Genomic DNA, 25867 nt, shown 5'->3' on the forward strand with positions numbered 1-25867 from the left:
AATAAATGGAAATAGGTTTTGAATGATAATACACGTATAACTCAATGGAATTGCTTCTCAGTTCCAGGAGGGGTGAGGGAAGAGAGGATGGAGACAACATAAATCATGTAACCATGAAAAAACATTTTTATAAAACAATCACAATTCTCGAGAAACTAGCATTCTCATGTCTCAGAAGCTCCACAATCATTCCCGCCTTCCTCAGATTCTTTTCTCTCAACATTTTGATATTAAATCAGATTGTTTTATGACTTCCTTAAACTATTTTTTAGACCCTTACTTCTGTCTTAGAATTGATGCAAGTATCAGTTCCAAGGGGGAGGAGCAGTAAGGGCTAGGCAATTGGAGTTAAGGTAACTTGCCTAGAGTCACGAAGGTAGCAAGTAGAAAGGTATGAGTTCAGGATCTATGGATTCTAGGCTGGCTTTCTATCCACTGAGCCAGCAAGCTACTCCTTGCCTTCAATGCAGCCAGTTGGCACTGTAGATAGAGGCACTGGGCCTGGAGTCAGGAAGACATACTCAAAGCCATCTCAAACACTTATTAGTTCTGTGACCCTAGCCAAGTCCCTTAATCCCTTTGTCTCAGTTCCCTCATTTGTAAATTGGAAACAGTAATAGCTCCTACCTCCCAGGGTTGTTATGAAAATAAAGTCAGATAATATTTGTTAAGCACTTTGCAAACCAGAAAATGCTATATAAATGATAATTGTTATTATATTTCTCAATATTTACCTGTGAAATTTCAGACACATAAATCTACCAATATATTTAGCAGTCTTTAATTTTTAAAAAAATATTCACCAGCTCTTAAAAAATCTTCTTTTAAAAGCAACCTTACATGAGTCAGACCTAGAGACGGGAGGTCCTAGGTTCAAATCTGGCCTCAGATACTTCCCAGCTGTGTGACCCTGGGCAAGTCACTTAACCCCCATTGCTTAGCCCTTACCATGCTTCTGCCTTGGAGTCAATACATAGTATTGACTCCAAGATAGAAGGTAAGGGTTTAAAAAAAAAAAAGCAACCTTACAAAATAAAGAATTCCCTTATTGGTGACATTTTACCAAACTCCATCCTGGACAGTGAAAAATCCATTAGTAGAGAGCAGTTATTCCCAACTTTTTTGAGCACAACGGCCCTTTGAACTTAAAAAATAACAATCCCCCCCCCAAAAAAAAAACTTTATTGGACTACTATAATGAAGTAACTGTATTGCTCATTTCAACACTGATAGAGAAAATATCTCGGAAACAAAATGCTACTCTGAGATGAGTATTGTTTTTAAATGAGCATGCATTTATTAATCAAAAGAGCATCTAAATGCATTTGAAACTTTTGGTGATAAGTGTTTGTGGAATAATAATAATACACATATGTGCAAGACAATTATGCAATCTACAGAAAGCATATCTGTTTAAAGACTATTCAATAAGATAGATCTTTTGTAATTCCATAGCCTGAAGATTGAGAACCACTGGTATAGATCAACTTGTTTATTTCAATAGTCATCTATAACTTTGGTATTTTTTTTAAATAACCCTATTTGCAGGACAAATTAGAAGCCATTACTTGTTACGTGACCCAAAAAGATGCCATAGAGATAGTGTCTTTCTCAGAAAAGTCAAACCAGTCATTGTCTGTTATAGAAAGTATAGACAATGGGTTTATGCATTAATGGGGATTACCAATGGCCACACTGAGACTGAACACCCACCAATACTCTATAGGGCACATAAATGACTTCTGATAAATGTCAACAGGACTAAAACTTAAGATGAGAATTTTTTTTCACATTGATAAAGTGTAGTCAAGGAAAATGAATTAACCAGGAACCCAGTCAAAATTTGAAGGCATCTGCATATTTATGTAAGTTTGTATGGGGGGTGGAACTCTATTAATTCTAGTGGTGCCTCCTCATCAGCAGAGCAGAAGGTAAGAGGTTGAGAGGTTATGGGAGAGATAAAGAAGAGGTTGACAGGGTCTATTGGGTCATGGTGTCATAGAGATTAAGAGCTGGTCCCTGAGAGCAAGCCTGGGAGTGACTCTACCATTGTTTGGATAAAGAAAGGACAAATCTCTCTCTCTTTTTTTAATGTATATTTCAACAGCGAAACTAAAATAGATGATCATATAATTCAGAATTAAGGAAAAAGCATCTCAGACATTCCAACTGGAGCCTGTCCAGAAGTCATATTGACTTAAATGACTGAAAATGAGCCTTCTTCCAAGTAACTTTGCACTTAAAAGAGATATGAAGTTGCTTTATGGGTTATTTAAAAAAAGAACCTTTTCAAAGATAAATTAGCTTTAAAGCCACCATAGTAGCAGGCTCTCTTTTAGCCCTTGAAGAATTCTGTGACATACCAACATCTTTAAATGAATAAAGGGATTAGTATTAATAAATTAGCTTGGTTGATTAGAGAATAGTACTAATGAGGACGAGGTCATAGTTCTAACCCTGATGCAGGCCAATTAGCCTCCCACAGCGAGGGAAAAAAAGATCCTAGGCTGTACCCATCACCCCAACCAGTCAGTCAGTGATCACCAAGGGGACCAGACAAGAAGGTGTGACAGTTTGGTACAAAACTATCAAAATCATCCTCAAAATAATCTAAAGTGATTATTCTAAGTATTCTATAACAGTACTATCATCTTCATTTATGGTCAACACATTATAACATATTAAAATCCCTTGGAAACACACACAGGTCAATTCAACCACCCAAAGGCAAGCTATTTTCTTAAAATTATTCAGTTCTCTATACAACTAACATTAATTCATGTTTATATTTCATGTTAGCTGTTTGTCCATTTTCCATATATTTATGAAGCTGCCTAACTCTAACTAAAGGAAAAAGTACTAAACTGTCAGAAGAGACTTCTCTTAGCATCCCACCTTTGACTGGATTAATCACCTCTCAAGCTTTCAGTCAGATAATACCTATATAACTTACTCCATGGATTTTTTGTGAGGAAAGAAATTTATAAATCTTAAAACACACAGAAATGCTTTAGTTATTCATTCTATCTCCATTAGATCACAAAATTCTTAAAAGATGGTACCATTTGTATAGATTCTCTGGCTTCTTGAAGTTCCCACTAAAACCTTACCTTCTCAGGAAACCTTTGCCAATTCCTCTTCATTATAATGCCTTTCTTCTTTTAATTGTTTCCTCTTTTTCTTATAAATAGCTTGTTTGCATATTGTAGGTCTTATTAGATTGTAAACTACTTAAGGGAAAGATTTCTTATACTTCTTTTTGTAGCCCCAGTACTTACTTAGCATAGTTTCTGGCACATAGTACACACTTAATAATTATTTCTTTTTTCCTATAATTTCCTCTGTATCTCCCCATAACATCTTGACATTGGCATAGATAGTAGGTAATCACAATATGTTGCCCAAGAAGAAAGTCGGTTCATTCAATCAAAAATGGAACTTGTCCTAAAGAACCTGTTGAAGATAGTCCACTCATAATAAGTGAAATAACCAAAAGAAATAAAATTTCTAGAAATAAGAAAGCACAAAATTCATCAGAATGGCAATGAGCATCCTGAAGTAAATCTCTGATTTTTTTAAAGTGTTTTACTGGAAACAAAAGAAAATAACTGGAAGAAATATGCAATTAAATATGTGGCTACTGGGTGATACAGTAAGTAGAATGCTGGACCAATTGGAAAGTTTAGATTTTGAATCACTGAATAGCTCTATGTGTCTGGGCAAATTACTTAATTAGTCTCATCATCTTTCCTCAGTAGATAAATGAGATAATATCTAACTTACAGGATAGTGAGAGTCAAATGAAATAGCCTAAGTAAAACTTTACAAATTTTAAAGCTCTCTATGTTGTTACTGTTGATGTTCAGGCATACCAATTCTATATGATTCCATATACTTTTAACCATAGTATTTTCTTGGCAAAGATCCTGGAGTGGTTGCCATTTCCATCACCAGTATGCCCCCATTTTACAGGTGAATAACTGAGGCAATAAGATTTAAGTGAATTTACTAGGGTCATATAGTTATTAAGTATCAGACTGGATTTTTTCTTTTTCTCAGATTTTTTTCTCTCCAAAACTGGTGCTCTATCTACTTTATCACCCAACTATCCTAAATCTCTCTATAAATGCTAGCTATTCTCATGCAGTGGAGTAGCATTGGCACCATTAGCTTATTTAGATAGTAAACACTTTCAAGAAACAAAAGGAAAATCCTAACTCAGTTTTAAAAAACTCAGGAATAATTAAAGTAAGTTCTAAATACAGCTAGGAAACAAAAAGTGAGAGAGGAGTGATTAAATTGAAAAATGGCAGACAGGGTAAAACTATATACAACTATAAAATGAAAAAGTAATGAATTTAGAATCAGAGATGCTAAGTTCAAATCCTGTTCTCTACTTAGCACCTGTGTGATCATGCACAAGTCACTTAACTTCTCTGGTCTTCCGTGTCTTTATGTAATATAAAGAGGTGGTCTATGTCATTGTCCATAGTTTCAACAGAAAGGATCAAAATCCTCACCCTTATAATTAGATAACTTCCAAAGTCCCTTTTTGCTCTATTTATAAGTCTGTGATCACTAGAAGCTACAACAGAAAAAATGCAAGGGAGTAAATTACCGAACACCATGTGGATTCATCTGTTTCAGTAGTTTACAAAAAGGGCAGAAACGTCAATTTTCCTGCTAAAGAGAAAACTCAAAGGCAAGGCCTGAGGTACAACTAAGCATCATAAAGTACAAAAGTAGCAGTAACCAGACCTGTAACCCCTGCAGTTAGGGAGGCTGAGGCTAACAGATCTCTTGAGAGTTCTGAGCTGTGAAAGGCTAGGATGACTGGGTTCCTAAACTAATCTCAGCATTAAACTGGTGAGTCCCAAGGAGTGTGCATCACCAGACTGCCTAAGAAGGAGTGAACTCTCCTAGTTCAGAAATGTAATGTTTGAGTAGACTAGAGTGTGATCTGGCCATGAGTAACATGCATATACCCAACTGAGATCCAGTTTTGTTTTGTTTTATAAAGAGCATTATCATCCCACAATAAAAAAAAAAATGCTTCCTATCAAAGCTTTTTCTCTAGCTTGTTACTCAAATAATTGCCCTGTTCTTTGCAGTATGAATGCTAGATACCTTGCTGCTGCTGCTCCTGCTACAGCTTTTTTAAATCCCTATCTTCTGTTTTAGGGCTAGACAACTAGAATGCTTGTCCAAGGTCACACTACTAGGAAGCTCTGAGATCAAGTTTGAACCCAGGTCCTTCTAACTCTGGGCCTGTACTTTATCCACTGTAATACTTAGCTGCTTCTAGATACCTCACTTCTTGCTAAACACTTCCCAAACCTTATCAATCTTAATTTCTGTTTCAGAAATGTTTCTCATCTTCTCAACAGCATGCAATCCATCTGTCTAGTTCTTGATTTTAGCTTATTTTCAGTCACCATCATTCTGGTTATACCCTTTGTAAAATCTTCTCAGAAGAACTTCCCTTCCCTTTTCCCCCATTGGGAAGGATTTAATCAACAGAGGACTCCCTTTCTGTTGAAGCAGATAACACTAAGGAATACAAAAAAGAGTATAAGACAATCCTTCCCCTCAAGGAGCTCACAATCTAATAAGGTAGACAATATACAAGGAACTATATACCAAAAGGATAAATAGAAAGGAAAGGCACTGTAATTAAGAGATATTGGGAATGGCTTCCTATAAAAGATGGGATTTTTATTTTTAAATTTTATTAAATAAAATTAAAGTTTTACAGTTTTATTAAAAATAGACTTTCATCGATTGAATAATGACTAAACACACTGTAGAACATGAAATATAACAGGCTATTACTTTGATAAAAGGATAAATGTGATTAATACAGTTAAGCATGAGAAGACTTCTAGGAACTGATGAAAAATGGAAGGAAGCTCCACCAAGAAAGCAATATACGCACTGACTACAATAGTAGATGACATGAGAATTTTTCAGTATTGGTTTTATGACTCATTTCCTTAAGGTAGCAAGTGACTAGTTGGAGCTTGCAGCTCAGGTAATTAGATGGTTAGTAATGGAAATATTTCTGGATCAGTTTTATTGCTCCTATTTATTTAAGTTGAGACATCAACCATAGTCCTGGCAAAAACTGGTTAATTTCTGCTCATTGGTTGCATTAACTTTTTCACTTTAGCATGATTATTCCTCTCCTTTAAGGCTCTTCTAAAAAAAGTACAGCAGGGAGCAACTAGGTAGCTCAGTATTGATTCAGTCAGAAGTAAATGAATATTCATCATGTTGGAATATTATTTTGTGTTATCATCAGGTTTTCGTTAGAATTAGATTCTGGGCAGGATCTCATTCTCCTGGGGGGCGGGGGTGAAGTTATCATAAAACACCATCAAGTTCTGTTTAAAGCAATTTTAGGGAAAGATATTGCCAATAACCTGGACCAGGAAAGCAGATCTCCTGGAGAAGATGCTGTAAGGACCATCATGATTCCAAATAGACTAAAAAGATGATGGGATATCCCCAGAAATCAAACACAACATCATGAGATTCAAAATGAGCCTTTGAATATATAATGAGCTGAACTGAGGCAAAGTTGGGCCCTCCATCTACTTTTGTTCTTCCCATACACCATTACTTTATCCTGATTGTAAAATCCTTGTGCCTCATGTTAAACCCAGTGGCCAGATATGGGAGGGGGATGGAGGGAGGAGAGGGAAGGAACATAAGTCCTGTAACCAGGGAAAAATATTCTAAATAATCTATTTTTTATTTAAAAATTTTTTTAAATTTAAATTTTTAAATTCTTAAAAAAATTTTTTTAATTAAAAAATTTTAAATTAAAAAAATTTTTTTTAAATTTTAAATCCTTGTGCCAAAAAGGAGAATGACCCCTAATGGCTCCTTGTCAATGCACCTATCAATCATTCATTAATATGTTAAGAAACACACAAATTGTAGTTAGAACCTTCAAGAAATATATAATATCTTTGTGCCATTGTGCACCCTGGTGAGACAATCCTGAAATGTATAGATAGTATATATTAGATGATTCACTAGGGATACTGGCATGTTAATTTAATGAAGAATCAAAGGGGGAATTGTAAGATTTTAATTATTCTTTTGAACTATTTCTGGTCAGTATCAACCCCACCTTTTGACTACCATGGTGCTGGCATCCTGGTATATGGAAGGGGACTAGCAGAAGTCCCCACTTAATGGGTAGCATGGCAAAAAGATAGGACTCAGACAGGGACAGAAGTTAAGTCTGTCCAACCAGATAGTTCCAGGAGAAGAGGTAAAAACTGACTTTATAAGAGAAGGGACAGAGGAAGTTCTCTCTCTTTCACTGACACTAGTCACTCTCTTTCTCCTTTCTCTAGAGTGTTTAATGCTAGGCAGCTATCACTTCCTCATGAGAAGCTGATGCAGCACACATGGAAAGTGGCTAAGAATTAAGGATATCAGGAGATTATGTGATTCTGAGCTTTCTCTCACCTTTACTAATAAATAATTATAAGTTAACATACACTTTCCAGAGAATTTTAATCACTGCAGAACGTAAGGGGAAGGAAGGGAGGCTCAATGGCAAAGGCAAAGGATAGACAAAAGGAAGGCTTAAAAGTTTTCTATGGGATATCTGTTAACCTGACCATTTATATTTATATAATATATGTGTACACTAGTTATGCAGATATGAGTGAAGAATCAAGTACTTATAAATTAGACAAACCATAAGAAAACAGAAAAATGACCAATAACAATGAAAATAATAATAATAACAGTAATAGCAAACAGTAATATTTATATAGCCCCTACTATGTGGCAAGCACTGCACTAAACACTTTAGAAATATTACTTCATTTGATCCTAAGCAGTAGGTACTATTTTACAGTTGAGAAAACTAAGGTTTTGCTATTGGTTCAGTTGTTTCAGTCTTGTCTGATTCTTTGTGACCTCATTTTGGGGTTTCTTGGCAAAGATATTGGAGTGGTTTGCCATTTCCCTCATTTGACAGATGAGGAAACTGAAGCAAATAGAGTTAAATGCCTTGCCCAGAGCCACAGAGCTAATAAGTGTCTGGGGCCAGATTTGAATTCAAGAAGATGAATCTTTCTAACTCCAGGTCTGGCATTCTATCTACTGTACTACCTAACTGAACCAGCAACTAATGTAAAGGCTAAGCAATCTTCCTAAAGATACACAGCTCCTTAATGTCTGAGGCCAGATTCAAGGGGGGAAAGTTTTACTTTCCTTTTTGTCTTCTAATCTTCACCCCTCTTCCCTCCAAAAAGGAAAGTAATATTTATCTTTAACCCACAGTAACACCAATTACAAATGGAGATTCTCTGAGTGGTACCTAAATCTCTATTAACTAATTTGTTAAGATTTTAAAATTTTAGACCCAGAATGTTAGAAATGGAAGGAGATCATGATGATTATCTAATCCCACGACATACGACATTTTTGGAAGAGCAAACTGTCATCTGTACAATGTGACTTTAAGGTGACCCAGCGTGGCCTGAGGTCTAAAGACCTACATCTTCTATCTCAAGACTCTCTTCTATAAAATCATGTCTAAGATCCATCTAGAAAAGCTTTAACAAGTAGTTGGCATTGGAACGAGGTCTTGAAAGACGGACAAGAATTAATCTTAAATTACATGGTTATAAATCTCATAGGCTACACTTCAAGTTTTCTCTGCCATAACCCCAGAAATTTCTTCCTCCTGAAAGCTCCTGGAATTCACACATTGGAGCTGTTCTTGAAACAATGGCCAGGACTTCCATTTAAGAAGGATGCCCAGACCAGCCATATCTTCCATTACTCCCTAGACTGCACTCTGGATTTTCTCTATCTGATTGTCAATCAAGATACCATCACCCCTTCCCCAACCCCTTTTAGTTTTCTTTTATGTGGTCTTCCTCCATTTTAATGTAAGCCCATTGAGAGCATGGAATGTCTATCTGCTTTTACTTGTATCTCTGTTCCTTACTGTGCCTTGAACATAAGTTCTTAAGTGATTGCTGACATGATGAAATCAATCACCTGCTACAACCACCACCAATTCTAAATGCCTAATTTTCCCCTGGAAGTCCCTAATTTTATTTTACTTTATTTTTTATTAATAGAATTTATTCCCAGGTATCCCAACTCCTCCCTACCTCCCCGCAGCATAGATGTTATTACCTGATAAAAAGATATAGATATAGATGTAGATATAAATTATGTGTTTTGTGCTTCTTTTATTAGTTCATTCTCTCTCTGGAAGTGGACATTCACAAGTTACTTTTCAAATATTAATTCTGTGGTGGATATTATGTTCTCTTGGATCTACTCATTTCACTCTTCTTAATAGCATGTAGGTCTTTCCAAGTTTTTTAAAAATTAACTTGCCTAACAATCAAATGTAATGGATTTCTCTACTAGCAGCAATGCAATGATCCAGGACAATTCAGAGGGACTTATGAGAAAGAACACTATCCACATTCAGAGGAAGAACTATGGGAGTAGAAATGCAGAAGAAAAACAACTTCTTGATCACATGGTTTGATGGGGATATGATTAGGGATGTTGACTCTAAATGATCATCCTAGTGCAAATATTAATAATATGGAAATAGGTCTTGATCAATGACACTTGTAAAACCCAGTGGAATTGCTCACTGGCTATGGGAGGGGGATGGGAAGAGGGGAGGAAAAGAACATGAATCATGTAACCATGGAAAAATATTCTAAATTAATTAATTAAATAAATACACAAAAAAATTAACTTGCATTTCTTATGGAAGGCAGTATTTCTACAGTATGGTCAGCCATTCCCCAATTGATGGATATTCCCTCAATTTCCAGTTCTTTGCCACCACAGGGATGCTATAAATAGTTTGGAATATATAGGTTCTTTTCTTTTTTCCCTGATCTCCCTGGGAAACAGACTGAGCAATAGTATTGCTGGGTCTAAGGGTATTTATACATAGCCAACCCTAATTTTAGAAAAATGTTCATGAAGAGTGATCTCTAAGGTACCTTTCACCTCTGGTGTTTTTTGCTTCTCCGATTTATTATTCTTTGATATTATACAGAACTGTATCATACCCTTAGAGCAGAAAGACAAGGGAATGCTGAATAAGCTGCTGACTTCATTTCTCTCTTCTTAATTCAAGTCTGGTGTTATGCATCTGGAAGCAGATGTTCTTAAAAACTATCTCTGAAAGAAATCATAGGTTCTCATTTATAAATGGAACTTATGAATATAGCCTAAGGAGTCTCAAAAATGAGATGTGGACAATATGATACTTTTTGGGGGTTGGGACAGATATCGGAAAGATGAGAAAGGCAAATAAGCTTTATCTCCCTTTGTGTGGTATATAGTACCTTAAGAAAGAGAATTATTGTTTCTACCAGATTATTAAAGATGCTGCTTATGATATATGCAAACTAAAATAAGTCTCTTCTCCATTTCTGAGCAATTATAAAATGAAATTATAAAAACTGATGATCTCTAAGAGTCCTTTCTACTTCCAATAGTCTATAATCTCAAGTTCTTATTATCCAGCAACCCCATCACTGAATTCATTATGCCTATGTTTAATTTCATTTTAAAGCAACCATTTAATTAATTTTCCAAGTGAAATAAAAAATGTCTTAAATTGGGGGGGGGGTGGAATATACAATAATACATCACAAATGAACTCATTCTGAAGTAATACCGAGAAAGCAACATAGTTATTAAATTATTTCCTTCTACATTTTTCCTTTAGATATCAATTAACATCATGGTTTTGGGGGACATTAAGGGGATACTTTTTGTCTATTTGTACATTTTAGACAAAATACTTGAGAAATAACAATTTCCATTTTTCACTTCCCCTGTCCTATCAATGTCAATCCTACTATATCCATATTAATTTAAGCAATTTGGTTAATACAAATATCAAGTGTCTTTAAAATGCTGAGTTCTGATAAACCAAAACACTTCTAAAAATTTTAAGTACTATTCGATTCAGTGTGGCACAGTGGAAAGAGTCAGAAGATTAGGGTTCATATGCCACCTCTATTTATAACTTGATGTATGGCATTGAATAAATCACTTATGTTCTGTTGTCCTCAATTTCCTTATCTGTAAAATGAGGTAGAGGTGATGAATTAGCCTACCTCTGGAATCCCTGGAACTATGATCTGATAAGGTTTTTCAGCCACGATGACAGAAAAACAAAATATTAGTGGTATCTTTCCAAACCTCCTACTTAGTATGTCACTGTTATTTTGAACATACTGACATTAGCATTACCTTCTTCAATTTGGTTTGCCTCAGTGTTAGTGCATGCTTCTCCTCTAAGTCTCTCCCAGAAAAATAAAGCTACCCATAGAAGAGGAGATAAGACAGGCAAAACAAAAAGAAGACTTAAAAGTATTCTATGGGATATATGTTAATCTGACTGTTTCCAATGGCATAACATAAGACATGTGGACACTAGTTGTGCAAATAAAAGTGAAGTACCAAGTACTTATAAATTGGACAAACCATAAGTTTAGACAAAATGACCAGTTGAAAGTGAAAAGAAAAAAGAACAATAAAAATAATAGCTAGTATTTATGTAGCACTTACTATGTGCCAGGCACTGTACTAAGCACTTCACAAGTATTATCTCTTTGATCCTTACAATAACCCTGGGAGGTAGATACCATTATCTTAATTTTACAGCTGATAAAACTAAAGCTTTGCTAATGTTCAGTCATTTCAGTCATATCTGACTCTTTGGTACCCTACTTGGCATTTTTTAATTTTTTGGCAAAAATAATCTTCCTCTTCCTTCATTATAAAGATTAGAATAAAGGGATGCCAGGAGTGGTTGTTGCAAAAGCTAATGCAACAAGGTGACCATACCTCTGTCCTCTGTAAGGACCACAGCCCATCTGTATTTGTGTTCAGTTCTAGACCCCACAAAATGTTCACATTCTTGGAAGAGTATTGAAAGGCTTAAGCACAATAAGCAGAGGATAGCAATGAAGCTCTCAAAAACCAATCATATGGAATATGGCCAAAGGATCCCAGAGTATTTAGCATGAAAAAGAAAAGACATAATGGGAAACTTATGAGATGGTTTTCAATATTTGAAGGATTGTAATATCTGTGTGGCTCCAGACAGCAAACAATAAGTGGAAGTTAGAGATATCAGATTTGAGCTAGATACAAGGAAGATCTTTCTAGTATTTAGAAGTATTTAGAAATGAAATTATGTGAGATTTGTTGCCTCCAAACACATCCAAGTAAAGACTGGATGTCTTATTAGCTCTGAACACACTAGTAAAGACTGTACTCTGAAGCTCATTTTCCTCATCATAAAATGAGGCAGTTTGACTTAATGGCCTCCTCTTAGGAGAAGAGAAAGGGACCTATGAGATAGAGCTAGTATAGTTCAACCCTCTAATTTTATAGCAGGGGAAACTTAGGTCCAGAAAGCAGAGTGATTTGCCCAAGGTCCTGATCTAAATTTATCAACCCATGCTAATCTGAGAATTTACATTGCTTGAATACACATGTAATAAGGGTTTTATTTTTATTTTTCATGGGAGTAAGGGAGAGAAAATAGATTTTTGTCATTCAAAAAAAGTATATTAAGTTAAAAAGGTCTATGAAATGAATGAATAGAAAGATGGCAGGATAAACTGACATCAGTCCTTTGCCCTCATATAAACTAAATACCTAGTTTTCATCTCTAAGAATTCAATTTGCTCACTCAATTAGCAGGGTTTGAAAACAATTTGTCAATATTTTTTTATTTTAAAATAATTTATTTTAAATATTCTTTTTTTTTTACTCTTTGTTAAGTAGTTAATGATTTTTCTGAATGATTTTCTGATGCCTTAGGTCAAGGGGTTATTTCAGGGAGGTTTGTGAAACTGGATAGGGAAAAATATGTATTTATTAAAATATAATAGGCTTCCTTTTTAGTACTATGTATTTTACTTTGTGCATTTAAATACATTCTTCTGAGAAAAGGTCTAATAGACTTGGCAGACTGCCAAAGGATTCCATAACACATAAAAAATTAAGAAGCCCTATATAATCAGTAAATAGTAAAACCAAAGTCTTTAGATTACAAATACTAAATTATTTCCACTAAAGAACTTCCCACTAAGTTCCATAAAGTAAAGGATATAGGCTTAACTGAATATTTTAACCTTAGCATATCAGCTCATGAGTTCATTTGTACAGTTTCATGCTTCAGGAATCTCTTCAAGAATTTATGGAAAAATAATGCCTTTATGCTTCCAAGAAGGCTAAAAACACAATGAAAGAAACCAGACAATCCAAAATATTTGGAGCAGAATTTTTTATGGTACAAAAAAATGAAACAAAATGGGGGGGGAGGGGTCATTGATTGGTGAATGGCTAAATAAAAATTGTGTTATAAGCATGTAATAGAATACTGTGAGAATCTGCAAATAAATTCAGAGAAATATAGGAAGGTTTTTATAAGTATGAACTTAGGAAGAGAAACGAAGAGTTCTTTTTTTTCCCTTTTGAAGGTAGCCAGTTCTTTGTGGATCTTCTTTTATTTTCTCATGGTTGAGTTTCCCCTCAATGGAGAAGTCTTAAAAAAAAAAAGTTCATTGGGAAATCACTTTAGGGAATGGAGGTTTCCAGTTCATTCTTTTTCCACTGGACACTTGCTTTACCAAGTGCAGTTCCTTGTCCTTGAACTCACTCCACAGTGTCAATGTTAACAAGAATCTTTTGTCTGTCAAACCAGCCACTTTACACACTACACTATGGAGTGTTCCCTTTATATAAACTTCTGATGAGGTGGACACATTAGTTGGCCACTGAAATTTCTTCCTCATCAAATTTTTAACCAGCCATGTCATGAACATCTGGAATTAGTTTGACCAGAATTTAACTGCTGTAACTCTTAGTTGTGGAGTTTTTTCCATTCAGAATTTTCCAATGATAATGACCATGAATTAGTCAGAAATCTAGAATATTTATTACTTGAAAAATGTAAAGAAAATGTACTTTTAATGGATCATTATTCAGCATCTTTAAAAATATCAAGCATTATAAGAACCAGCCTCAGATTGACTGTCTTTACAAATATAAAATATACAATTTAAGTTCTAGAAATCCATGCTCCTACCACTGAATGATATTTGTGACAACAATGGTCAGAATTAGATTTGAAAATGCTGCAATTCATTTGTCAGTCTCTCTTTGGGCTTTGAGTCCCTCAGCTGAAGAAAATGATGGAGTACAACTAGATCTTTAAGTACTTCAAATGCTAAATTTTATGAAACAAATTACTGACTAAAGAGGCAATCAGTCCTTATATATTATATTATTATTATATAGCCATGTCTTCAATTCAATAAACATTTAAGTAACTACTGTGTTCAGAGTCTATTCTGAATAAAGTACAAATCTATAAAGTACAGTGAGTTACTAAGTACAGAACTGAAAGCTTATGAGTGAGATATGGAAACAAAGTATGTTCAAACATAAAAAATTTAGAGAATATTTTATAATATGCTGATATAATTTCACAACAGTGAACTCCAAAGGATTTAATTCATGAAACACCACTCATTATAAATGGATCTTCTTCTCCAGCTTACAAACTGTTAATCATTCAGACTTTTTACTCAATTGTTATTATTTGTAATAGGACAGTATCTATACAATTGGCCCTTTATTTCTAGCTAACATAGAAAAAAAATACAAGAAATTGGCATGGAAATGTCTTCTTCCAGTGTCCATTTCAAAATGCTATGCCCTTCTTCCTTGCCAGCCCTAAAGTTATGCTCCTTTCCCTTCCTCAGCTCAAAATTTACCCCCTCGGTGTATAAACACTTGCCCAAATGGAATGCTAATTTATACTAAGGAACAAATGACAGACAGTCTCCTCCAAAGGGATCTGCATTTGAACAAGGATTAAAGCCTTAAAATAAAGGGGAAAAGCTCCTACAATTATTATTTCAGTCTCTAAAGAACTAGAAGAGGTGACTTTTAGGGGTCAGAAATGTTCCTTTGTGCCTTTAATAATGTAAACTGTCATTCTCTTACTGCTAGAAATGTCAGCCCCTTCAACACAGGAACAGGGCACTCACTGCAGCAAAACCTTCCCCTTTTTTCAGGGTGCTTAAGCCAGCTCCATGAAATCTCCTCTCTCACATAGAGCTCATCTATCTTTCCTGACACCTTTCACTGAGGGGGGGAAAATGCATGTTCGTGTTTAGTTGCCTTTTGTATTGGGGCAATTCTTTCTTGTAAAGACAAAGTGTCACCTACAGATTTACACAGGGATGTGTTTATATATCCCTTTTTTCCATGGACACAGTGAATTGGTACCTTGTGCTTGAATTACAAAGATTTAAGAGCTGTATCACTTCAGATCTGAGTTTCCACACACTAATGAAATGAGATATCTATCGATACCTTTACCCATATTGAGAGAGGAACTGAGGGACATAGAAGAGAGAAGACAGGAAGAAGGGAAAAGGAAGAAAGAGCAGAGAGGAAAGGAGAGAAAGGGAGAGAGGGAAGAGAGGACAGAGGGGAGAGCCAAGAAAGGGGAGAAAAGAAAAAATGGGAAACAAGATGGAAGATAAAAGAGGGGAGGGTAGAAACAAGAAGTCACACCAAAATCAGATTTTGAATGAGGATTTAGGGGATTATTAAAGGATGTCAAGACCTCTCTGTCCTTACATAAGGACATTATATTAAAATGATCTTTAACATCCCTTCCAGTTTTAAAGATTTATTAGTGTAGGATTCTCTATAACCCATATCCCTTCTCCAAAGTAGGCGACTTTCATCTTACCATGGAGATATTTTGCCCATTTGATAGGCATTTTGTGTCCGATTCTTAAGGGCTTCCATAAAGAAAACTATACAACTTTAGTCTCTCTGGGGAAAATGAACCCACATCAAAAAAAAAAAAAAGACCCAAACCTTCCTAGTATTCAATTTATGCTCTTTCCAACTATATAGCCAACTTATAGCCACTTAGTTCTTTTTGTTTCACAATTGTCCTGATTCAATAACCTTCAAATGATCAGATAAATTGTGACATCTAACAATGACTTTAAAAAGCCAATGATCCAAACACTGTAATTTTACAGATGAGGAAACTGAAATTCAAAAACATCAAATATAGTGAGTAGAACAACATTATGCTGGAAGTGAAGTGACCCAGACACAGGCTCTAATATCTTATTTATGACCTTGAATAAGTTTACTTCTCTATGAGAATGTTCCACCTCTGTATACTGAGAGTTAGACTAAAGAGTTTCTAAAATCCACTGTGCTCAAATTTTCTAATTTTATGAAATAACTTAGTGTCACTGAAGTCTCTCTTTAAACTCAGGGAACCCAAACTGGTATTCTAGAAAGTCTGATCAATTCAAGAAAAAAGTAAAAAGGTTACAATGAAGGCTCCTCCTTCTGCCACACTATGAAAAATTAAAATCTTGCCTCAAAGTGCTGTGCATATAATAAGCTCTCACAAAGTGTGCATTTAGTGAATCCTCCATTCAAAATTGTGCAGAAAGCAGTATTTCAATGTTAAGAAAAAACAGCTACTTCAAAAGTAGGTATAACTTATCTGTCATTTAAAAGTAGCTTGTATAAAAGAACATTCCACTGCAGTCTTTAAGAACTACTTTTATTAAGGTACACTGATAAAATTTTTAAAAATTGTAATGTAAATCATAAATGCCTTTTCCTCAGATAAGGCTCTGAAAGGTAAGAAGGAATGAGTTCTGAATCTTTGACTAATCAGGTTTTTTTTTTTAATTTTTAAAAACTTCCTCTCTAAGTGAACTCAAATTAATTGCAAGGACTAAATCCTGATACCAGTAAACAGATAATGAAACACTTAGGGCCTTTGGGTACTGAATGTTGAACATGTAGTCAGAAGACACCTTGTGGGGTTTGCTTACATGTTTTTCTTTGTTATAAGGGAAAGTTGTATGGAAAAATGGGAGGTGTATGTCAGAAGTGTAATAAACAAATCATCAATAAAACTTTAAATAATTAAAATATACTTTAAAAGAATTCATCTTATTGTTTATGAGCTTATGAAATTGACCATCATCAATTTAGAATTCTGTTCTCAGAAGACTTCTCTGCAGATTTCAATGCAATCATATTCTGATTTGAGAGGTCAATTATATGAACATTATATATTGCTTAACTTTCATTACTTCAGAAATTATTTTCAGAAATTAACTTTCTCTCACTCTTCCCTCCTCCCCATCCCCCCTTGCTAAACATAAACAATCTTTAAAATTTGTAAATTTAACAGGGACTAAACATATCTGAGACTGAATTTTTTTTTTGCAATTTATTAAAGAAACAACAGCTGTGAAAGTCTCCTGATTATTTTTCTAGATAGGGTCATCATTAACATGTTAATTTATAAAATAATAAGCAAAACCTCAGAACTGCCCTGACATCAATTTCTAAAACATACTTATAGAATCAGAAAATTAAAGTTTTGAGAATAAAAGAAAGTTTTGGGGGGAGGAGTTCTCAAGTTAAATTCACACATTTATTGTTTTAAAGGGTCAATAAAAACCTTCCAGCTCTGAAATTACAATTACCTGCACAATAAAAAATGATTAAAGAAAGGCTTCATTGTACAAATTAAGTAGTTCCTCTTTGCTTAGGGTCCGGTTAACCCAATAAAAGGGTTTGACAGCAAAATGGCCCAACATCCTTCCACAGCTCAGGGAAAGAATGGTTCTCCCAGCCTAAACTCACTAACCTGCACAATTGCACCGCCCCCCACTCAGTCCAATCTCACCCCCAGGGCTTTGCAAGGTTTCCTCTAAAACTTTTAATGGGAAGCTTCTCTCATGGAACTTTTGTCCTTCAGTTAGCTCCCTGGTCACTTTCCACTACTGAAAATACCACCCTGCAACTCACTCCTGAAGCCACAAACCATAAAAATCAAGTCAAGATTCAATTAATTTTAGGCAGCCCATTTTCCCCGGTGTCCTAATTCCCAACTCTGGGGGACCATAAGCCTTCTTCCTGCCTGCTCTACTAAGCATTCGTTTTGAAAAGAAAAGGCAAGACAAGGCCAATGGGGGCGGCAGTATCTTAAATCAACAATATGTATGCACATGGAATTTAACATGGAAATGTAAAGGATTCTCCCTAATTCCTCCTCCCCCTCGTAAGAAAAAAAATCACTTGCCACCTCTCCATTTCAAAGCTGGGGTGGAGAGAAGAGAAAATTATTCCCCCAAAGGCCAGTTTATTTCCGGACTGAAGTCTTGGGATTCCAGAGCTGCAGAGAGACTACTCGGAAGAACATTTTAGACAGCCGGGAGTCCTAGAATAAACTTGATGGGAGACTATAGTATCATCGTTACTGCTCTGTAGCACGCCTTCACTTAGGTCCTGGTCCAGATCCATCCGTTCCCAGGCTCTCTAGCATCTTCAACCACCCAAGCTCTCCTATCCCCTTTTATGCCCACTTTGAAGCTGGGGCTCTGTTCTCATTCAGTCCTTACTTTTCAAGCATAAATGTGCTCCACTCTTTGGTTGCTTCCCTCCCAGCTCCCCAGCCTTCTAAGTAGCCCTAGCTGCATCCCCACACAGTCTGGGAGATGCTGACATAAGGATCCCCATTTACTGACAACACTGCTCTTAGTCTTGAAGAAGGACCTCATGCTGTAGACAAGTTGGCTAGAAGGGGGAAAAAATCTTACCTCAAAGACCCTCTTTGTCCTCTCCCTGGGGTTACCACCTCTCAGGGCTTGACCTGCAGTCGGGTTTTCAAGAATAATCTCCCGGCTGTGGGTTAAACCAATAATTCTTCGGGTTAGAGCTTGAGTTGAAGGGGGTGGGGGGGTGGGGAATCCTCGAAAGCCCGGAGTTCCTAAAGGCAAGTTGGAGGAGTGGTACCCCTTACATCCTCCCGCCCTGCAAGAGTCCACTTCTCCGGGTCTTAATCATTGCTGAGCAGGGAGGAAGGAGGTCCCTGAGAGATGGGCAAATCATCAGGTTCAAACCGGGGCTTGACCGTGAAAAGGGGTTTGGGGAGTGCAAGGGAGGAGGTAGGTGATGAAGGAAAAAAAGGTGGGGAGACGACAGAAAAGTAAGGTACGCATCGAAATGTTTTAGCCCACATCTCCAAACTTGGTCCATTGGGGATGAAGTAGGCCAAGCCCAGGTACCGAATGGGTAGATATTGTGGTGGGGCTAACATCTTGGGGGCACCTTTTGTAGAAGACATACTGGAACTAGTTAGGGTGAAGGAAGAATGAAGAACCCCAGAAATCTGGTTCGGTGTGCTTAGAATCAGGGATGAAGGATATGCAAGGCAGTACCTCCCAAAGTATGAGGGTTTGGGGAATCAAAGGAGGTGGGATGGTGAACGGAAAGAGGACTGGATTTGAAATCAGATGAAGTAGGTTCAAATCCCAGCTAACTGCCTGTGTGATCTTGAGCAAGTCACTTAACTATTCTGATACTGTTTTGTTTGTTTGTTTGTTTGTTGTTTGTTTTTTGTAAAATGAGAGGGTTTGTGGCTGGATCAAATGGTCTCTAAATCCAATGATTTGACAAAAGACCACTCATTTCTGGCCTTTTTTTCCCCCTCCTGCCCATGCAACAGTTAATGGGAAATGCATATGACTAACACTGTTGGTTCCTAGGAAATTTTTGTAACACTCTCCTTCAAAGAGATGGGAAGAGGAAACTAGTTTGGGGATCTGTAAAACTAGGATCCACATACACAGCTGGAGCTGTCTGCCCACTTCTTGCCCAGGATGGTTATTTGAGCCTCCCAATGAAACCCTATTACCACATTTTTTCAACTTCACAATAAAAGTCTGTCTATTTGTCAAGTTGGGTATGATCTGGTGGTGATGATATTTCTCCTTTCCACCTTCCTCTGTCCTCTACTACCAAGCAGACCCCACCTGCTTACCTTCCATCCTTAGATTCAGGCCAACAACACCATACCTCGTTTTGGGGCTACCTTTCTCCAGCACCCTATCTCTTTCATCTCATTCTAGAAAAAAGAAATCATAAGTTTTTTAGTCTCTTGTAGAGTTCCACTTGAGGGCACAGAGGGAACATATAGTGTCAGAGCTATTAGAAGAGGTCTTAGAAATCATCTAGACCAGCCCTCCAGTTTCAGAAGGACAGGGGTACAGAGACAATAAATGACTTGTTCACACTCACACAAATTAGCGACAGAGCCAGGGCTAAAACCCAAGTCCCTTGTATTTCTGTTCAGAGTTCTCTCTATTCAACAGCCCCCAAGCTTCTCCCCACCCCACATTCCCCTAGGCCCTCGGGGAAAATGCCTTACTCTCTGAGGAGAGACTAGGGCCTGGGGAAGCCTTCCACAATTAGCAACAGGGTACCTGTTTTTTTAGCAGAGGTGCTTCTCTATCTTCTCCCCTCCCCTCTTCCTCCTTTTCAGCTAAACAGTATTAATCTGACTGTCCACCAACCCCAATCTCCAGCTCTGTTTCTCTATCTTGTTCTCCCCTTCTCAGCCTACAGAGCCCTTCTCTTTCCTTCTTCACCTTCTACCTCTCCTCCACATACACTTTTGTAAATCCTCTGTAGTTCCCTTCCTTCTCATTTTTCCCCCCTCTGCACCCCTACACATGATACTCTACAGTCAACTGACATCAGCCAGTCATGATTACAATTGAGTGATTTGTTCTCAGTGAGATATACCAGAATCAAAGCAAGAAATAGAATGCTTTTCAAGAGACATTACCTGCTAGCCTAATGGTAGGGAAGAGAAAAGTTTGAACAAGGGAGGGAACCAAAAAATGGCTCTCAAATAGACATTTCAAGGCAGCTAAAACACAAAGGGAGAATGAATATAGGTTCAGTTGAAGGAGAAGTGACAGGAAAATTCTACATTGCTATTTATCTGGAACTGCCACTTTCTCCAGATAAATAGCAATGTAGAAATCCAGTTTTAAAAAAGCAGAATTAACAATGGTAAAAAAATAAAGGTAAATAGTCAAACCAGAACAATCATCAAAGCAAAACTCAAAGAATAAAATAACTTTCTAGTGCTAAGGACTCAAGAGGTAGAATAGAAAGGACTCTAGAATCAAAAGAATTGGCTTCAGTTCTGACATTAAGTAGCTGTATGATCTTGGGCAAATTCTTTTTTCCTCCATGGAGCTAAATTTCTTACTCAATAAAATGAGAGAGTCTGACTAAATGATCTCTAAAGTTCTCTAACTCTAAGTGTCCAATCAATAAATAGATCTAATGAGTACCTAAATGTGACTACCAATATGAGGGCTATTGTACAATATAATCTCTTTTCCCAAGGAATTTCGAATCTAATTGAGACAGTATAATAATATGCATTAAATTATTACAAAACCAAACAACTATAACAGGAAAATACACTGAAATGATCAAATTCAACACATATACTCATTTACATTGTTTCCCTTGATGACATTGTCAGGAGCCCTGGATAAGACCTTATGGATAGGAACCATCTCACTGTTGTTCTTGTAGTCCCAACACTTGGTACCATGGGCAGAAGATTGTAGACATTTAAGAAACCTCCAATGATTAGGTGATAACTTAAACAGGAGTTCTTAACCTGGAGCCTACACAAGGGTTTGTAGATAAAATTTCAGGAGGTTCAGGTGAACTTGGGGGGAGGGAGGGAGATCACATCTTTATTCTCACAAACCTCTGAAATTTAACATTTCCTTCAATTATGATTTTTTTTTAAATTCTAAGGAACCCATAGTCTTCACCAGTATGAAGGGATTTATGACACAAAAAAGGTTAAGAATTCCTGCACTAAAATATCAAGAATGATAACCTGTTTTTGTAAAACAAAACTTTTATCCTTAACTGGGTAATAAAAGGGAATTAAAAGAAGTCACTTTGGTCTCATCTTGGAAAAAAAATACTTTAAAGTTAGCAAAATAATTCTTAATACTAAAAGTTAACATTCTCAAAAAAAAATAGGAATGTTCACATGGAAGTATCTTTGGATTTGTTTTATAAATTATACTTTTGCTGCCAGCCAAGTAAAACGTCAGTCCCCAAATCCAAAATATTGTTTGTATTTTCCCCTTCAGGAGCTGAACCTGAACTAGTTATTTTATGCCATTTTTGAACTTGAAAGTGGCAGCACTAAATAGTGATATAAAAATGAAGCTGTAAAAAAGCAGGAAAATCAGTGGGGGAAACAAAAACCCAAAGGTAAAAATCCAAACCAGGTCGAACATCAGAATTTTTTAGCACTAAGGAGATAGGTTATTCTGATCAAGTACAGCAAAGGCTAAGCAATAAGAGTTTCAGTGTCTTACCCGATCACACATCTAGGAAGTGTCAGAGGCCACATTTGAACCCAGGTCCTCCCAATTCTCTATCTGCTGTGCTTACCAGCTGCCCTTGCAACACTATTTCTTGAGGCATTTTCCAACTTGAACTGTATCAAACTGACTTGAACCATTTTTATGTGTACAAGAGTAGTGCTAAACTGGAAAAAAAAATTGGGGTAACAAACCTGATACCTAAAAATCCACTGGTTCGATCTTAAATGCAGGCAGTCAAAATGGCAACTTTCTATGGGGCTCATGAAGTCATAAAAACAAGGACTGTTGGGCCACCTTGTCCCAGTGACCAGCTTCAGTCTCATTAAATCATACATATTTTTTCTCTTCTCAAGAATTTACAAATACATATATTTCCCCACTCAGTATCTTTCCTATATATTTCTCTGACAGGTACACACATTTCTCTTCACTTAGAGAATCTCCTTTGACTCAAACATTTCTGCCCTTTCTTCATGCATACTTTTCTGCTCCTCACAAACAGATTTCTTCTCATACACACAATTCTCAGACCTCAGGACCACCTTCTCCTTAACAATCAATCCTCTGAGAGAAAAGTTTAACCAAGTGATTGAATGATTGAGAGCCCCATTGTCCAATTCTTAAGTCTAACAAAATGGTGCCTGGCCAAAAAATGGATTAAAATGATTTACAGTTACTTGTATGTCCATAGATGCTTCCAAGAGAGTTTGAGGATAGAAAAAGTTTGTCTCCATATTTTAAACATTCATGAATTCCTAATTATTATATTAATTTAAAATACTTGTGAAGAAAACTTTTGTTCATCATTGGTAAACTCCAATAGAATTTGTACAAATAAGTTTGAACTGATAGGATATTTGAGGTTTTATTCATATGGTTTTAGTTTTCTTGCAAACAGTTAAGACAGAAGAAGTAAAAAGCAAACTCAGGCATTCACTCAGTATGGAATCATTATTTGCCCTATAAACTCAGATTGATCTGATTTTACTCAAAACAGGCAGATAGTGAAAACTCAACTGTATTCAAACTACACAAAAGATAATTTTGAGTTGACCTTCTAATGCTTTGAATTGCTGCCACCTAGTGGATAATCAGGAGTTGAACCCATTTATAACCAAGTCTATTCCTTCAATGAAACATCATCACCCACCAAAGGATGAAGTCTCCTTCCATGCTTTTCCTAAGGTTTTTAAACTGAGTGATTTACAAGCTTGCTTGCAATGGGGCTGTTACAATTCTGTGTTGCTAATGTCACTGGGTGAAGTCTCTGACTTCCCTCAAGGAATGGTGGGTTCCCCCTTTTTGGGAATCCTCAAGAAAAGCTTGGTTGATCATTTGTTGGGTATGTCATAGCAAGAGATTCCTTCCTAAGAGAATTGATTATGTGATTACTGTGGTCCTTTCCAACTACCAACTTCTATGAGAAGAAAAAGAAGCCAAAATATAGGATAAAAGTTACTATCAGTTTTTATCAACTAGAAACACTTGAATAAACTGTCATAATAAGGCTATAGATAATAACCAGCACTTTATCAAGGATTCTTAGCTAGATTCTGTTATCTTGTTTTTTTCAAATATTTTTATAACTATTTCAACATAACTGATTTTCTTTGTAAGTTTATGCATTTAAAGGAATTATTCTGGGGATACTAGACTTAACAAGATTATCAAAGTCATCCACAATGTACAAAATTTTCATTTCTTTAAATTCTGCATTTACAGTGTGTAGAGACGCCTAGAATTCAGAGGACTTGGGTTCAAATCCATCTTCAGATGCTTCCTAGCTGTTGTGACCCTGGGCAAATCATTTAACCTCCCTTGACACTATACTGTCTTAGAAGTCATACTGAGACAAAAGACAAAGGTTTTAAAAATAACTTTTTAAAAATAAATTATACATTTAATCAGGAACAGAAATATGAATCTAAACCAAGCAAGCTGAGGCAACTTATTTTTAAAACAATGGAGGAGAGGTCCTCTTTAACTGGGTCAAAATAGAGATAGTCTACAACAGGGAGGAGTCATGGGAGAACTATCTTTAGAGAATTACAAAATGCCTAAGTTAGAAAATCAATCAATAGGCATGTATCTACTATAGGTCAGGCTCGGTCAGACGCACAAAAACAAATAATAAAATAATCCCTACTCACAAGGACTTTACATTCCAATGGGAAAGACAACAAATAAATAAGCACATATGGAATAAATTTTAAAAGAGCAGATAAAAATAAGTATAAAGCTAAATACAAGATTTATTGGAGCACTCCTAGTCAGGGATATTGGAAAATGATTTATGTAGAAGGGGGTTGTTTAAGCTGTACAGAAAGAAATATTCAACAGGAAAGAGGTGAGGAGAAAGTATACCTGTATTTTTTGTTGAAGTCAATACATCTCCAAATATCAATTTTGAAATGTCCAGTAATGGTAATCTGGGAATATGTGAGAATGAAGCTAAGGGGGTAACACTTATTGGAGATTTTGTATAGAAGGACAGATAGCACTTAACTCTGTTGGCCTCAGTTTCCTCATCTGTAAAATTAACTGGGGAAGGAAGTAATAAGGAGTCACTGGAGTTTATTGAATAGAGTAGTTCCACATAAAGTTGTGTCCGCATTTTAGAAAGTTCACCATGATAGGTAAGTGGAAGATGAATTGGCCTGGGGAAATATTTAAGGCAGGAAAAATAATCAGCAGCTTATTGCATTAATTCAGGTATAAGGTAATGAGGGCCTGCACCAAGTTGGTGACAGTGTCAAAAGAAAGACAGAGACATAATTGAGAGATGTAGCAAAGGTAGAATCCAAAGGGCTTGGCAACAGATTGATTGTCGGAAATCAGAGTGAGGAGTTTCAAGTCTGGGTGACTGAGGATGGTGGCCTCATCAATAACAGGAAAGTCCAAAAGGTAGAAGAAGTATTTGGAGGGGAAAGATAATGAGTTCTGATTTATCTGATTCCAGCCTACACTTTCTAGGCTTATTGCATATTATTCTCTTATGCGTACTTTATGTTACAGACAATCTATCCTACTTGTTTCTAGTATATACCTTCCATGTCCCATCTCTCTGGCTGTCTTCCATGTTTGAAACTTACTCCCTCTTCACCTCTACCTCACCTCATAGAATCTATAACTTCTTTCAAAACTCAGCTCAAATGCATCTCCTGCAGAGGGCCTATCCTGGTTTCCCTCTCTTAGATTACTCTACATGCATACTGTAATTCCTTTTCTGTGTACATTTTGTTCTTCTACCAATAGAATGTAAGTCTCTTGCAGATGGGGACTGCTATAATTTTGTGTCCAAATTGCCTGGCTGGGAATAGGTAGATAAGGAATACTTTATGAATGTTGTTAGTTGTTTGCTTTTTGTCTTTGAAGAGGATCAATGGCATCATGGGATGATATCTTAACTTATGCATGAATTAGATTTTTAAAATTATCTTTTCCAGATATACATCAATATAATTTTTAATCACTTTCTGACACTTTGCAATCTCTGTTCTCAACCTCCCTCCCCCTACTCCCTCCTTCTAAGACAACATGAAATATGA

General features: G+C 36.2%; 1 protein-coding gene and 1 long non-coding RNA gene across 4 annotated transcripts in view; one reads left to right on the forward strand and one right to left on the reverse strand.

The window, feature by feature from the left end:
- Nucleotides 1-18800, reverse strand: part of GREB1 (growth regulating estrogen receptor binding 1) — a 233818-nt gene extending 215018 nt beyond the window's left edge. The window contains exon 1 of one of the 3 annotated variants that reach the window (XM_007476320.3): nt 18705-18800. The gene's annotated coding sequence lies outside the window, so the exon portion shown is untranslated. The remainder of the gene's footprint in view (nt 1-18704) is intronic. The other 2 variants (XM_007476318.2, XM_016428803.2) reach the window with 2 other exon arrangements.
- Nucleotides 18801-19014: 214 nt separating this feature from the next.
- Nucleotides 19015-25867, forward strand: part of LOC130456531 (uncharacterized) — a 31325-nt gene continuing 24472 nt past the window's right edge. Inside the window, exon 1 of the long non-coding RNA XR_008915541.1 lies at nt 19015-19098. This is a non-coding gene — a long non-coding RNA (uncharacterized LOC130456531). The remainder of the gene's footprint in view (nt 19099-25867) is intronic.

This window comes from Monodelphis domestica, chromosome 1 (genome assembly GCF_027887165.1).
Source record: "Monodelphis domestica isolate mMonDom1 chromosome 1, mMonDom1.pri, whole genome shotgun sequence".
NCBI lineage: Eukaryota > Metazoa > Chordata > Mammalia > Didelphimorphia > Didelphidae > Monodelphis > Monodelphis domestica.